The following is a 15,195-nucleotide window of genomic DNA, read 5'->3' on the forward strand; positions in this document are numbered from 1 at the left end:
ACAGGCTCTGGGAGACCCAAGACTAGGGATTTCTGGACCACACACCCGCGTTTAGCGGGCGGTAAGCAGCACTTTAGTGCTGGCCCCTCTTGTGCCACAGTGTGTATTGGTGTACTTTTTCCTGTACCAGATACCTATAGATATATACTGCACTGTACGGTCGCTTCTTGGCTGTATACCCTATATTGCTCTGGGAAGACAACAACATGTCATCCACAAAACGCAAGGGTGCCAAGGCACGGGCTGTATACACTGTTTGTACAGCATGTGGGGCTAATCTACCAGCAGGCTCCAACGACTCTCATTGTGTGCAATGTTCAGTCCCAGTGGCACTTCGTCAGCCAGAGCCTATGGTGGTAGTAGCCCAGGCAGAGTCGCCTGTGAACCCTGCCCCGGTGACGGGGACAGAATTTGCAGTCTTTGCTGATAAGATGTCTGTGACTATGACAAAAATCCTGGAGACCTTGCAGTCCAGGCCAGTTGCTCAGACCATGGACACTACTGTCCCTATGTTCCCCGGTCCCCCTCAGTTGGAACTAATCCGTACTTCACGGGGGTCCCAGGCATCACTGGCTGAGGGCTCTGACTCCGATGACAGTCCCAGGCCGCCTAAGCGAGCTCGCTGGGAGAGACCCTCCACGTCATCACGTGGGTCAGGGTCTCAGCGAGAAGGGTCTCTATATGATGAGACAGAGGTGGGTGATCAGGAGTCTAGCCCTGACACCGCACTCAATTTGGATACGCCAGATGGTGACGCCATGGTAAATGACCTTATAGCGGCCATCAATAGGCTGTTGGATATCTCTCCCCCAGCCCCTTCAGCAGAGGAGGCAGCTGCCCAGCAGGAGAAATTCCATTTCCTGTATCCCAAGCGTAAATTGAGCACCTTTCTGGACCACTCTGACTTCAGAGCATCAATCCAGAAACACCATGCTAATCCGGACAAGCGTTTTTCCAAACGTCTTAAGGATACACGTTATCCCTTTCCCCCTGACGTGGTCAAACGCTGGACCCAGTGTCCAAAAGTGGACCCTCCAATATCCAGGCTTGCAGCTAGATCCATAGTTGCAGTGGAGGATGGGGCTTCTCTTAAAGATGCCAATGACAGACAGATGGACCTTTGGTTGAAATCTGTCTATGAAGCTATTGGCGCGTCGTTTGCTCCAGCATTCGCGGCCGTGTGGGCGCTCCAAGCTATTTCAGCTGGTTTGGCACAGGTGGACTCTTTTATACGTCCAGCAGTGCCGCAAGTGGCGTCCTTAACTACGCAAATGACTGCGTTTGCGACCTACGCTATTAATGCGGTACTGGACTCTACGAGCCGTACTGCAATGGCTTCCGCCAACTCTGTTGTTTTGCGCAGAGCCTTGTGGTTAAAGGAATGGAAAGCAGATTCTGCTTCTAAAAAATGTTTAACCAGCTTGCCATTATCTGGAGACAGACTGTTTGGTGAGCAATTGGCGGAAATCATTAAACAGTCCAAAGGTAAGGACTCTTCCTTACCCCAGCCCAGATCAAGCAAACCAACAGAGGAAGTGGCAGTCAAAGTTTCGGTCCTTTCGAGGCTCGGGCAAGCCCCAGTTCGCCTCGTCCAAAGGGACTCAGAGAGCAAAGGAGCTCTGATTCCTGGCGGGCTCACTCACGCCCCAAGAAAGCAGCCGGAGGTACCGCTTCCAAGGCGGCTGCCTCATGACTTTCGGCCTCATCCCTCCGCATCCTCGGTCGGTGGCAGGCTCTCCCGCTTTTGCGACATTTGGCTGCCACAGGTCAAAGACCGGTGGGTAACAGACATTTTGTCTCACGGGTACAGGATAGAGTTCAGTTCTCGTCCTCCGCCTCGGTTCTTCAGAACTTCCCCACATCCCGACCGAGCAGATGCCCTTCTGCAGGCGGTGAATTCTCTAAGAGCAGAAGGAGTGGTGGTCCCTGTTCCTCTTCAGGAACAAGGACAAGGTTTTTACTCCAATCTCTTTGTGGTGCCAAAAAAGGACGGCTCGTTCCGTCCTGTTCTGGACCTAAAACTGCTCAACAAGCATGTGAACGCCAGGCGGTTCCGGATGGAATCCCTCCGCTCCGTCATTGCCTCAATGTCTCAAGGAGATTTCCTAGCATCAATAGACATCAAAGATGCTTATCTCCACGTGCCGATTGCTACAGAGCACCAACGTTTTCTACGCTTCGTGATAGGAGACGACCATCTTCAGTTCGTAGCTCTGCCATTTGGTCTGGCGACAGCCCCACGGGTGTTCACCAAGGTCATGGCGGCAGTGGTAGCAGTCTTGCACTCTCAGGGACACTCTGTGATCCCTTACTTGGACGATCTACTTGTCAAGGCACCCTCTCAGGAGGCATGCCAACTCAGCCTGAATGTTGCACTGGAGACTCTCCAGACGTTCGGGTGGATCATCAACTTCTCAAAGTCGAATCTGTCACCGACCCAATCGCTAACGTATCTTGGCATGGAGTTTCATACTCTCTCAGCGATAGTGAAGCTTCCGCTGGACAAGCAGAGGTCACTACAGACTGGGGTGCAGGCTCTCCTTCAAAGTCAGTCGCACTCCTTAAGACGCCTCATGCACTTCCTCGGGAAGATGGTGGCGGCAATGGAGGCGGTTCCGTTTGCGCAGTTTCATCTGCGCCCGCTTCAATGGGACATTCTCCGCCAATGGGACGGGAAGTCAACATCCCTGGACAGGAAAGTCTCCCTTTCCCAGACGGCCAAAGACTCTCTGCAGTGGTGGCTTCTTCCCACCTCATTGTCACAGGGAAGATCCTTCCTACCACCGTCCTGGGCGGTGGTCACGACAGACGCGAGTCTCTCAGTGTGGGGAGCAGTTTTTCTCCACCACAGGGCTCAGGGTACGTGGACTCAGCAGGAGTCCACCCTTCCGATCAATGTTCTGGAGATCAGAGCAGTGTATCTTGCCCTACTAGCCTTCCAGCAGTGGCTGGAAGGAAAGCAGATCCGAATTCAGTCGGACAACTCCACAGCGGTGGCATACATCAACCACCAAGGGGGGACTCGCAGTCGGCAAGCCTTCCAGGAAGTCCGGCGGATCCTGATGTGGGTGGAAGCCACGGCCTCCACCATATCCGCAGTTCACATCCCCGGCGTAGAAAACTGGGAAGCAGACTTCCTCAGCCGCCAGGGTATGGACGCAGGGGAATGGTCCCTTCACCCGGAAGTGTTTCAGGAAATCTGTCGCCGCTGGGGAAGGCCGGACGTCGATCTAATGGCGTCCCGGCACAACAACAAGGTCCCGACCTTCATGGCACGGTCTCGCGATCACAGAGCTCTGGCGGCAGACGCCTTAGTGCAAGATTGGTCGCAGTTCCGGCTCCCTTATGTGTTTCCACCTCTGGCACTCTTGCCCAGGGTGCTACGCAAGATCAGATCCGACTGCAGCCGCGTCATACTCGTCGCCCCAGACTGGCCAAGGAGGGCGTGGTATCCGGATCTGTGGCGTCTCACGGTCGGCCAACCGTGGGCACTACCAGACCGACCAGACTTACTGTCCCAAGGGCCGTTTTTCCATCGGAATTCCGCGGCCCTGAACCTGACTGTGTGGCCATTGAGTCCTGGATCCTAGCGTCTTCAGGATTATCCCAAGGGGTCGTTGCCACCATGAGACAGGCTAGGAAGCCCACGTCCGCTAAGATCTACCACAGAACGTGGAGGATATTCTTATCCTGGTGCTCTGCTCGGGGAGTGTCTCCCTGGCCATTTGCATTGCCTACCTTTCTTTCTTTCCTACAATCTGGGTTAGAAAAAGGTTTGTCGCTCGGCTCCCTTAAGGGGCAAGTCTCGGCGCTATCCGTCTTTTTTCAGAAGCGTCTAGCACGACTCTCTAAGGTGCGCACGTTCCTGCAGGGGGTTTGTCATATCGTACCCCCGTACAAGCGACCATTAGATCCATGGGACCTGAACAGGGTGCTAGTTGCCCTCCAGAAGCCGCCCTTCGAGCCTCTGAAGGAGGTTTCACTTTCTAGACTGTCACAGAAAGTGGCTTTTCTGGTAGCGATCACATCTCTTCGGAGAGTGTCTGAGCTAGCAGCGCTGTCATCCAAGGCTCCCTTCCTGGTCTTCCACCAGGACAAGGTAGTGCTGCGCCCCATTCAGGAGTTTCTCCCGAAGGTGGTATCCTCTTTTCATCTTAATCAGGATATCTCTTTGCCTTCTTTTTGTCCTCATGCAGTTCATCGGTATGAGAAGGATTTACATTTGTTAGATCTGGTGCGAGCACTCAGAATCTACATTTCCCGCACGGCGCCCCTGCGCCGTTCGGATGCACTCTTTGTCCTTGTCGCTGGTAAGCGCAAGGGGTCGCAGGCTTCTAAGGCCACCCTGACTCGATGGATCAAAGAACCAATTCTTGAGGCCTACCGTTCTGCTGGGCTTCCGGTTCCATCAGGGCTGAAGGCCCATTCTACCAGAGCCGTGGGTGCGTCCTGGGCATTGCGTCACCAGGCTACGGCTCAACAGGTGTGCCAGGCAGCTACCTGGTCGAGTCTGCACACTTTCACCAAACATTATCAGGTGCATACCTATGCTTCGGCGGACGCCAGCCTAGGTAGAAGAGTCCTGCAGGCGGCAGTTGCCTCCCCGTAGGGGAGGACTGTCTTTGCAGCTCTAACATGAGGTATTTCTTTACCCACCCAGGGACTGCTTTTGGACGTCCCAATCGTCTGGGTCTCCCAATGGAGCGCTGAAGAAGGGAATTTTGTTACTTACCGTAAATTCCTTTTCTTCTAGCTCCTATTGGGAGACCCAGCACCCGCCCTGTTGTCCTTCGGGATTTTTGGTTGTTTTTCGGGTACACATGTTGTTCATGTTGAATGGGTTTTCAGTTCTCCGAGGTTATTTCGGAGTGAATTTGTTTAAACCAGTTATTGGCTTTCCTCCTTCTTGCTTTTGCACTAAAACTGGTGAGCCAGTGATCCCACTGGGGGTGTATAGCCAGAAGGGGAGGGGCCTTACACTTTTTAGTGTAATTGCTTTGTGTGGCCTCCGGAGGCAGTGCTATACACCCAATCGTCTGGGTCTCCCAATAGGAGCTAGAAGAAAAGGAATTTACGGTAAGTAACAAAATTCCCTTCTTTTCTATGCTGCTTGTATTGCAGGGGTTGCAGTGTTCATTTGTACTTATGCTTGTATGCTATACATTGCACTGTATGGTCGCTATTCTGGGCTATATTCCCCTAGATGGCTAGTCTACAGCAGCAGAAAAGCAGGGGTGCCAAGGCACAGGCTTTCTATGCTGCTTGTATTGCATGTGCTGCAGTGTTCATTTGTACTTTATGCTTGTATGCTATACATTGCACTGTACGGTCGCCATTCTTGGCTCTATATCCTAGATGGCTAGCCGGCAGCAGCATATATGCAACGCAGGCTTTCGATGCTGTTTTTACTGCATGTGATACTGTTCCACGGCACTGAACCCCATTGTGTGCAATGCTCCCCTGTAGCACTTGGTCAGCCGGGGTCTCTACTAGACGTGGCCAAAGGAACCACCTGTCAACCCTGTCCAAGGACAGGGATGGAGTTGCAATGGGATAGAGACTTGCAGTCCGGACAGGCCATGGGCAATCTGGATCATTGCTCCCTGGCCACCCTCATTTGGAATAAAATCGGTGCTCCGGGGGGGTCCCAGGAGGCTCTCTGTATGATGAGGCAGACGTAGCTCATCAGGACTTTGATCCTGACACCGCTCTCAATCCGGATACACCGGATGGTGACGCCATAAGGAATGATCCTATAGCGTCCATCAATGGAATGTTGGATCTTTCTCCCTCAGCTCCCCCAGCGGAGGAGTCAGCTTCACAGCAGGAGAAGTCCCATTTCAGTAGCTCAAACGTATATTGAGTATTTTTCTGGCCACGCTGACTTCAGAGAAGCAGTCCAGGAACACCACGCTTACCAGATAAGCGTTTTCTCCAAACGTATTAAGGATACACGTTATCCTTTTCCCCCTGACGTGGTCAAGCGCGGGACCCAGGGTCCAAAGGTGGATTCTCCAATCTCCAGGCTTGCGGCTAGAGCATAGTTGCAGTGGAGATGGGACTTCACTTGAAGATGCTAGACAGATGGACTCTGGTTGAAATCTGTCTATGAGGCTATCGGCGTGTCGGTTGCTCCGGCATTTACAGCCGTATGGGCACCCTAAGCTTTTCAGCTGTTCTTGCACAGCTGGTCTTGAGCATATGTACATTTGTGCCGCAGGGGCGTCCGTAACCTCGCAATGTCTGCATTGCGACTTACCCTATTAATGCTGTCCTGGAAGGACAGTCGAGGTTTCGGTCCTTCCCAAGCTCGGGCAGGTCCCAATTGTCCTCGTCCAAAGGAGCTGAAAAGCCTCAGAGGGGCTCAGCTTCCGGGGGCTCAATCACGCCCAAGGAAGGCAGCCGGAGGAACCGCTACCAAGGCGGTCTCCTCATGACTCTCAGCTCTCTCATCTCTCCGCATCCGCGGTTGATGGCAGACTCGCTCGCCTTTGGCGACATTTAGCTGCCACAGGTCACAGACCGGTGGGTGAGGGACATTGTGCCCACGTGCACAGGACAGAGTTCTGTTCTCGTCCTCCGACTCGATTCTTCAGAACGTCCCCACCGAGCCGATGCTCTTCTGCAGGCAGAAGGAGTTGTAATCCCTGTTCCTCTTCAGGAACAAGACACGGTTTTCCTCCAATCTGGTTGTGGTGCCAAAAAAGGACGGCTCTTTCCGTTCCGTTCTGGACCCAAAACTGCTCAACAAGCACGTGGAGGCCAGGCGGTTCCGGATGAAACCCTCCGCTCCGTCATTGCCTCAATGTCTCAAGGAAATTTCCTAGCATCAATAGACATCAAAGATGCTTATCTCCACGTGCCGATTGCTACAGAGCACCAACGTTTTCTACGTTTTGTGATAGGACACGAACATCTCCAGTTCGTAGCTCTGCCATTTGGTTTGGCGACAGCCCCACGGGTGTTCACCAAGGTCATGGCGGCAGTGGTAGCAGTCTTGCACTCACAGGGACACTCTGTGATCCCTTACTTGGACGATCTACTTGTCAAGGCACCCTCTCAAGAGGCATGCCAACTCAGCCTGAATGTTGCGCTGGAGACTCTCCAGACGTTCGGGTGGATCATCAACTTCCCAAAGTCAAACCTGTCACCGACCCAATCACTAACGTATCTTGGCATGGAGTTTCATACCCTCTCAGCGCTAGTGAAGCTTCCGCGGGACAAGCAGCGGTCTCTACAGACCGGGGTGCAGACTCTCCGTCACGGTCAGTCGCACTCCTTAAGACGCCTCATGCACTTCCTCGGGAAGATGGTGGCGGCAATGGAGGCGGTTCCGTTTGCGCAGTTTCATCTGCGTCCTCTTTATTGGGACATTCTCTGCCAATGGGACGGGAAGTCAACATCCCTGAACAGGAAAGTATCCCTTTCACAGACGGCCAAGGACTCTCTGCAATGGTGGCTTCTTCCCACCTCATTATCACAGGGAAGATCCTTCCTACCACCGTCTTGGGCGGTAGTCACGACAGACGCGAGTCTGTCAGGGTGGGGAGCAGTGTTTCTCCACCACAGGGCTCAGGGTACGTGGATTCAGCAGGAGTCCACCCTTCAGATCAATGTTCTGGAAATCAGAGCAGTGTATCTTGCCCTACTAGCCTTCCAACAGTGGCTGGAAGGGAAGCAGATCCGAATTCAATCGGACAACTCCACAGCGGTGGCATACATCAATCACCAAGGGGGGACACGCAGTCGGCAAGCCTTCCAGGAAGTCCGGCGGATTATGATGTGGGTGGAAGCCACGGCCTCCACCGTATCCGCAGTTCACATCCCCGGCGTAGAAAACTGGGAAGCAGACTTCCTCAGCCGCCAGGGCATGGACGCAGGAGAATGGTCCCTTCACCCGGACGTGTTTCAGGAAATCTGTAGCCGCTGGGGAAGGCCGGACGTCGACCTAATGGCGTCCAGGCACAACAACAAGGTCCCAACCTTCATAGCACGGTCCCGCGATCACAGAGCTCTGGCGGCAGACGCCTTAGTGCAAGATTGGTCGCAGTTCCGGCTCCCTTATGCTTTTCCACCTCTGGCACTCTTGCCCAGAGTGCTACGCAAGATCAGATCCGACTGCAGCCGCGTCATACTCGTCGCCCCAGACTGGCCAAGGAGGGCGTGGTATCCGGATCTGTGGCATCTCACGCTCGGCCAACCGTGGGCACTACCAGACCGACCAGACTTACTGTCCCAAGGGCCGTTTTTCCATCGGAATTCTGCGGCCCTGAACCTGACTGTGTGGCCATTGAGTCCTGGATCCTAGGGTCTTCAGGATTATCCCAAGGGGTCGTTGCCACCATGAGACAGGCTAGGAAGCCCACGTCCGCTAAGATCTACCACAGAACGTGGAGGATATTCTTATCCTGGTGCTCTGCTCAGGGAGTGTCTCCCTGGCCATTTGCATTGCCTACCTTTCTTTCTTTCCTGCAATCTGGGTTAGAAAAAGGTTTGTCGCTCGGCTCCCTTAAAGGGCAAGTCTCGGCGCTATCCGTCTTTTTTCAGAAGCGTCTAGCACGACTTCCTAAGGTGCGCACGTTCCTGCAGGGGGTTTGTCATATTGCACCCCCGTACAAGCGGCCGTTAGATCCATGGGATCTGAACAGGGTACTAGTTGCCCTCCAGAAGCCGCCCTTCGAGCCTCTGAGGGAGGTTTCACTTTCTAGACTATCACAGAAAGTGGCTTTTCTGGTAGCGATCACATCTCTTCGGAGAGTGTCTGAGCTAGCAGCGCTGTCTTCCAATGCTCCCTTCCTGGTCTTCCACCAGGACAAGGTAGTGCTGTGCCCCATTCAGGAGTTTCTCCCGAAGGTGGTATCCTCTTTTCATCTTAATCAGGATATCTCTTTGCCTTCGTTTTGTCCTCATGCAGTTCATCGGTATGAGAAGGATTTACATTTGTTAGATCTGGTGAGAGCACTCAGAATCTACATTTCCCGCACGGCGCCCCTGCGCCGTTCGGATGCACTCTTTGTCCTTGTCGCTGGTAAGCGCAAAGGGTCGCAGGCTTCTAAGGCCACCCTGGCTCGATGGATCAAAGAACCAATTCTTGAAGCCTACCGTTCTGCTGGGCTTCCGGTTCCATCAGGGCTGAAGGCCCATTCTACCAGAGCCGTGGGTGCGTCCTGGGCATTGCGACACCAGGCTACGGCTCAACAGGTGTGCCAGGCAGCTACCTGGTCGAGTCTGCACACTTTCACCAAACATTATCAGGTGCATACCTATGCTTCGGCGGACGCCAGCCTAGGTAGAAGAGTCCTGCAGGCGGCAGTTGCCTCCCCGTAGTGGAGGGCTGTCTTGCAGCTCTAACATGAGGTATTTCTTTACCCACCCAGGGACAGCTTTTGGACGTCCCAATCGTCTGGGTCTCCCAATAGAGCGCCGAAGAAGAAGGGAATTTTGTTACTTACCGTAAATTCCTTTTCTTCTAGCTCTTATTGGGAGACCCAGCACCCGCCCTGTTGTCCTTCGGGATTTTTGGTTTGTTTGCGGGTACACATGTTGTTCATGTTGAACGGTTTTCAGTTCTCCGATGTTACTCGGAGTGAATTTGTTTAAACCAGTTATTGGCTTTCCTCCTTCTTGCTTTTGCACTAAAACTGGTGAGCCAGTGATCCCACTGGGGGTGTATAGCCAGAAGGGGAGGGGCCTTACACTTTTTAGTGTAATTGCTTTGTGTGGCCTCCGGAGGCAGTGCTATACACCCAATCGTCTGGGTCTCCCAATAAGAGCTAGAAGAAAAGGAATTTACGGTAAGTAACAAAATTCCCTTCTTCCAGTCATAATCGCTCTCATCACTCCATGGCCGTGCCCCCTCCCTTCTTGTTCTCAATGTCCAACATCTTGGAAGGTGTCACATCCTAGCAACACATCCCATGGCCATCTCCTGTGATATGGAGATTAGATGATGTGGGAACAATGGACACAGGATGACTCCCTGCCGTGACCCTGTGGTAGGGGCTGCTATCTAATTAGCAAGGCTATGGAAGTATCCAGACAGGACGACTCCAGTAAAATATGGTTCATATCTCGCAAGCCATATTTCCGATAAATATGGCAACCATAAAAATGGTGTTTGCGCATGCGGACGATGCTGGCACACCTTTTTTATGGGAGCGGGAGCTTGGGAAGTACCCCAGGCGTGATATCAGCCAATGGGGAACTAGTAGACAAGTCATGAGTCCTCTCGTTCTGTAGCTAAATTCATAACTGTCACAATGAGAGTGTTGGCGTCCGCCTACGGCGCTCCCAGGCCAAGTTATGGCCCATATTCCCTGTTGTGGATATTGTCCATAACTCCAGCCAGGGGTGGAGCAGTGCTCCCTCTGAGGTCACTAAGGTAGGAGGGGACCTGGATTTGCCCAGGTTGATAACCCTACTTCGGCCATTTTCCAGTGTTCTTTCGCTGGGGGTCACGTGTAGGAAACATCTGTGGGAAGGATCCTAGAAACCTGGTCCACGGCGCCCCCCTGTGGCCAGACGCACAAGGTAACTGCTGGAACTGTTAATGATTGTTGTACGTATACCCTCTTTCACTTGTAAAGCGCCATGGAATAAATGGCGCTATAATAATAAATAATAATAATAATAATAATAACTGTGTATGCCTGTTTGTAAACCATGCTTTATCTGTAACTGTACTCTGACATATGTATATTCTGTAGATTCCCTATTGTATATATTGTATTTTCTAGTGTGGCTTTAGGCTGATTAAATTATATAATTAATCTTGGGCTGTTCTGTTATCTCGATCTTGAATCCCACGTCTGTGTGTTCGGCTAATAGTTACCGTGAAGCGGTTGGTGGCAGCGAGTTGTGCCAAGGATTATTGTGGGGAGGCCAGTGAGATTCGGGGAGGTTTTATATATTCCGCCCGCGGAGGTCGGGGGAATATATACCCTACTCTCACCGGGGACCCTTCAATAATCGGCATAAGTAGTATAGCGGCCTCCTTGCTTATTGTCGGGCAATTCCATAATTGGCCTGACTATAAGAGGGGCGCTAGAGAGCGCGTCACGTGCTCTGTCTGTCGGTCGGGAGGTATAAAGGAGGGGTGACCCCCCACTTGTTACCCCCCGATTGTGACGTACTGGTAGCCAGCGCGGGGGATTTCTGAGTGACCCCCCCCCCCCCCCGGTGGTTCGTGACATATTGGTGGCAGCGGTGGGATCGAGATAATAGTGTGTGTGAGTGTGAGACCCATACTCCCAGACACTAAAGACTGCCTACAGCAGCTGTGGCTGCTGGGGTCTTCAGACTAGCTCAACACTAGAGTGTCAGAGTGCAGATACTGTAAGGTGTGTGGGCGCATCAGGTGTCAGTTCTGTGTCAGTGACCAAAAGTCTGCAAGAATGGCTGAGAGCACCAGGAGCAAAGCCAAAGGAATGGCCGATGCTCAGGCCAGAGACGATGAGGAGGTTGTCCATGAGCCCTCCAAGAGCCCGACGCCAGAGAACAGCTCTGCAGAGGACATCGCACAACCTGGCACTGCTGGACAAAATGAGGAGGAGCTCGCCCAAGGGTCCTCAACGAGCCAGATGCCAGTCCTCCGCTCTGAAATGGACAGTGAATCACCTGGCTCTGCAGCGCGCCGCAGATCACCACTTGCCAATCCCTCTGGCCTGAGAGGTGCAGAGGCCCTCCTTCAAGCTGCCTTGGCCAGGCTTATGGCTGGAGACCGGGATACCTACGAGATACTCATGGCCGAGCGTGAGCGACAGGCAGCGCATGACGCTGAGGCTGCGGAGCGGCAAGCAGCGCGTGAGGCTGCGGAGCGGCAGGCAGCGCGTGAAGAGCGACAGCAACAGGCAGACCGTGACCACCAGCTGCAGCTAGCTCAGCTCCGGCCCTCATCAGCCACCCGTGACCTTCAAGACACCAAACTTCCAAAGGTCCGTGTTGAGGACTTTCCCGTGCTGGAGAAGGATGGAGACTTGGACTCTTTCCTGACTGCTTTTGAACGGACTTGCCTGCAGCACCATCTGGACAAGGACCAGTGGGCCAAATACCTGACCCCCCGTTTAAGGGGTAAGGCCCTGGAAATCCTTGGGGACTTGCCTACTGAGGCAGATCAGGGCTACGACACCATCAAGCGGGCCCTGATCCAACAGTACAACCTCACTCCGGAGTCCTACCGCAAGAAGTTCCGGACCCTGCAGAAGGGACCAAAGGACTCCTGGGCTGACCACCGGCGGGCACTTGCCCGAGCTGCCGACCACTGGACCCAAGGCCTGCAGCTTTCCACCGGACCGGAGATCCTGGACTTGGTCATCACAGAGCAACTCTTGTGGAACTGCCCTGAGGATCTCCGCCAGTTCATCCGAGACCAGAAGCCAAAGGGGTCCACGGCTACAGGTGTCCCCCCTCAACTCCCCTCTCCAGGCCCGTGCCAGAACCAAGACGGTGCCACCAGTGCAACCTACCTGGACACTTCAAGGCCATGTGCCCTCAGCGTCCCAAGGCCCCGGCTCCGTCCCCGTCCCAAGGGCCGCCCAAGGTGTATTGTGTGGGTGGGGGTGGTGGTAGGTCCCTGGACAGCTTCCAACCTGTCACCGTCGGCCGGTCTGTGACCATAGGACTGCGAGACAGCGCCTCGGAGGTGACTCTGGTGCGGCCTGAGATGGTGTCCCCCCAAGACTTGATACCTGGAAAAACCCTCGCTGTCTCCGGGATTGGAGGCATTGACCCGGCGCTGCCTGTTGCTGGCATTTATGTGGACTGGGGCGCAGGGCGAGGGGTGAGAGAGGTGGGGGTAACTTATTGGATCCCCGCAAACGTGTTACTTGGGACAGATTTGGGGCAGATAACCTCCCAGTTTGGGCCCCCCCAAGGGCTGACCCTTCAGCCAGTACTGACATGCCTCCGGACAATGTTAATGTGTTCTCCATGAATGATGTAAGGGAGGAGGGAGTGAACTCTGATTTTTCTGCTTGCATAGACACCATAGACACACACACAGCGGCAGCTGTGACAGGAGGGGAGGGGGTCAGAGAAAGGTGTGACAATGCCTCTACAAGTAATCAGCCTGTGAGCTGGGATCTGTTGCCCTCTGCAGGGATAAGCAGAGAGCAGGGTGCTGCAGGGGGAGGACCTGTGTGTGGGGTGGGGGCTACCACAGCAAATGTGGGGTCCCCAGAGATTTCACAGCGGGGTTCTGTTGCTGCAGGGAGGGAACAGGCAGGTGAGATTGGGGCCGGTCCCGGAGCGGAAGTGCTCCCAGGTAAGATCTCGGTGCAGGGTTCCCCCACAACCGGGGTGTCAGGAAGCCAGGTAGGTCTGCCTGAACCGGCGACTTGGTCAGGAACGGAGGAGGAGCAGGCACGACCCACGGTCGCAGCGGCTGTGGCCGCTGTCACCCGCAGTGGGAGTGCTGGAAGCCAAGGGGCCTCCCGGAGGTCCGATAGCTCTTCCCCTTCTGACCAAGTGGCAGCCGAGTCCAGGACACAGGTCCCGGGGTACTGACCGAAGATGTGACAGTCTCGTCGATTCTGGCCACATCTAGTCAGGGGTTTCAGGCAGCGTTAGAAGCTGACGACAGCCTGAAAGCTCTAAAGGAGCAGGCGGCACAGCCTCCCTCGGACTCGGACCCGGAGCGAGTGGTCTGGGACCAAGGACGGCTGTACCGGGTCACGGTCCAGCAGGGTTCACCGGAGGCGTGGCCCAGGGACCGACAGTTGGTGGTACCCTATCCGTTCCGGACGGAGTTGTTGCGGATCGCACATGAGATTCCGATGGCCGGACACCTAGGGATCGCTAAGACCAAGGCCAGGTTAAACCAGCATTTCTTCGGCGCTCCATTGGGAGACCCAGACGATTGGGTGTATAGCTACTGCCTCCGGAGGCCACACAAAGCACTACACTAAAAAGTGCAAGGCCCCTCCCCTTCTGGCTATACACCCCCCGTGGGATCACGGGCTGCTCAGTTTTATGCTTTGTGCGAAGGAGGTCAGACATCCACGCATAGCTCCACTGTTTAGTCAGCAGTAGCTGCTGACTATGTCGGATGGAAGAAAAGAGGGCCCATACTAAGGGCCCCCAGCATGCTCCCTTCTCACCCCACTTTTGTCGGCGGTGTTTAAGGTTGAGGTACCCATTGCGGGTACGGAGGCTGGAGCCCACATGCTGTTTTCCTTCCCCATCCCCCTGAAGGGCTCTGGTGAAGTGGGATCTTACCGGCCTCCAGACTCTGAGGCCGGGCTCCATCCACAGACCCGGAGATCCTGCTGGATACGGAGCTGGGTACCGTCAGGGACAAGGCCCTGCAACATTCAGGTACTCTGTGTCCCCGTACAGACAGGCACAGACACACTCCAGCGTTGCTGGGTGTTCTAGTGCGCCGGGGACAGTAGCGCTGCGCGCTTGGGTTATACTCACTGCAGCTTTGCTGAGTGAGTTTGTGTGGGGAACTACCGCGCCGGCCGCCATGGTGACTGCGGCGCGGCTGAGACTTGTGGTGCGCCGGGGACTTCGCGCCGACCGTGCTTTTACGACGGCAGCGCTTATAAATCTAGTCCCCGGCTTCTGCGGCCTAGTTACGCTTCGTTCCCGCCCCCAGCCCTGTCAGTCAGGGAAGGGGAGAGACGCTGTACAATAGTCAGCGCCGAGGGCTGGAGGCTTATTTACATACTCCAGCCCTCTCACTGGGCACAGTGGGACGCCAGTTTCCCGCTCTTTGTCTGCAGCACGCCCACGGCCCGCCCCTCTTCACAGGACGCCGGCAGCCATTCCTGCACGCAGTCTGAGCTGGAGAACGGACATAGCCCTGGGAGACCCAGACAAGGGATTCTGGCGACCACACACCCGCTGTTTAGCGGGCGGTAAGCAGCACCTAGGTGCTGACCCCACTAGTGCCACAGTGTTGTTTTGTGTACTTTTATCTGTACCTATATATTGCACTGTACGGTCGCTTCTTGGCTTATACCCCTATCTTGCTCTGAGGAGACAACAGCATGTCATCCGCAAAAAGGAAGGGTGCCAAGGCACGGGCTTCATATGCTGCCTGTACCGCATGTGGGGCTGATCTACCGGCAGGTTCCACGGACCCCCATTGTGTGCAATGTTCGGTCCCTGTGCCACTTCGTCAGCCGGAGTCTATGCTAGTAGTGGCCCAGGCAGAGACGCCTGTGAACCCTGCCCCGGTGACGGGGACAGAGT

The 15,195-nt window shown here is 54.6% G+C and overlaps 1 protein-coding gene across 1 annotated transcript in view; it reads left to right on the forward strand.

Moving 5' to 3' along the window:
- The window catches only part of EIF4G2 (eukaryotic translation initiation factor 4 gamma 2), a 95,744-nt gene that overhangs the window by 67,978 nt on the left and 12,571 nt on the right, over positions 1-15,195 (forward strand). The window lies entirely within an intron of this gene.

Source organism: Anomaloglossus baeobatrachus, chromosome 10 (genome assembly GCF_048569485.1).
Source record: "Anomaloglossus baeobatrachus isolate aAnoBae1 chromosome 10, aAnoBae1.hap1, whole genome shotgun sequence".
NCBI lineage: Eukaryota > Metazoa > Chordata > Amphibia > Anura > Aromobatidae > Anomaloglossus > Anomaloglossus baeobatrachus.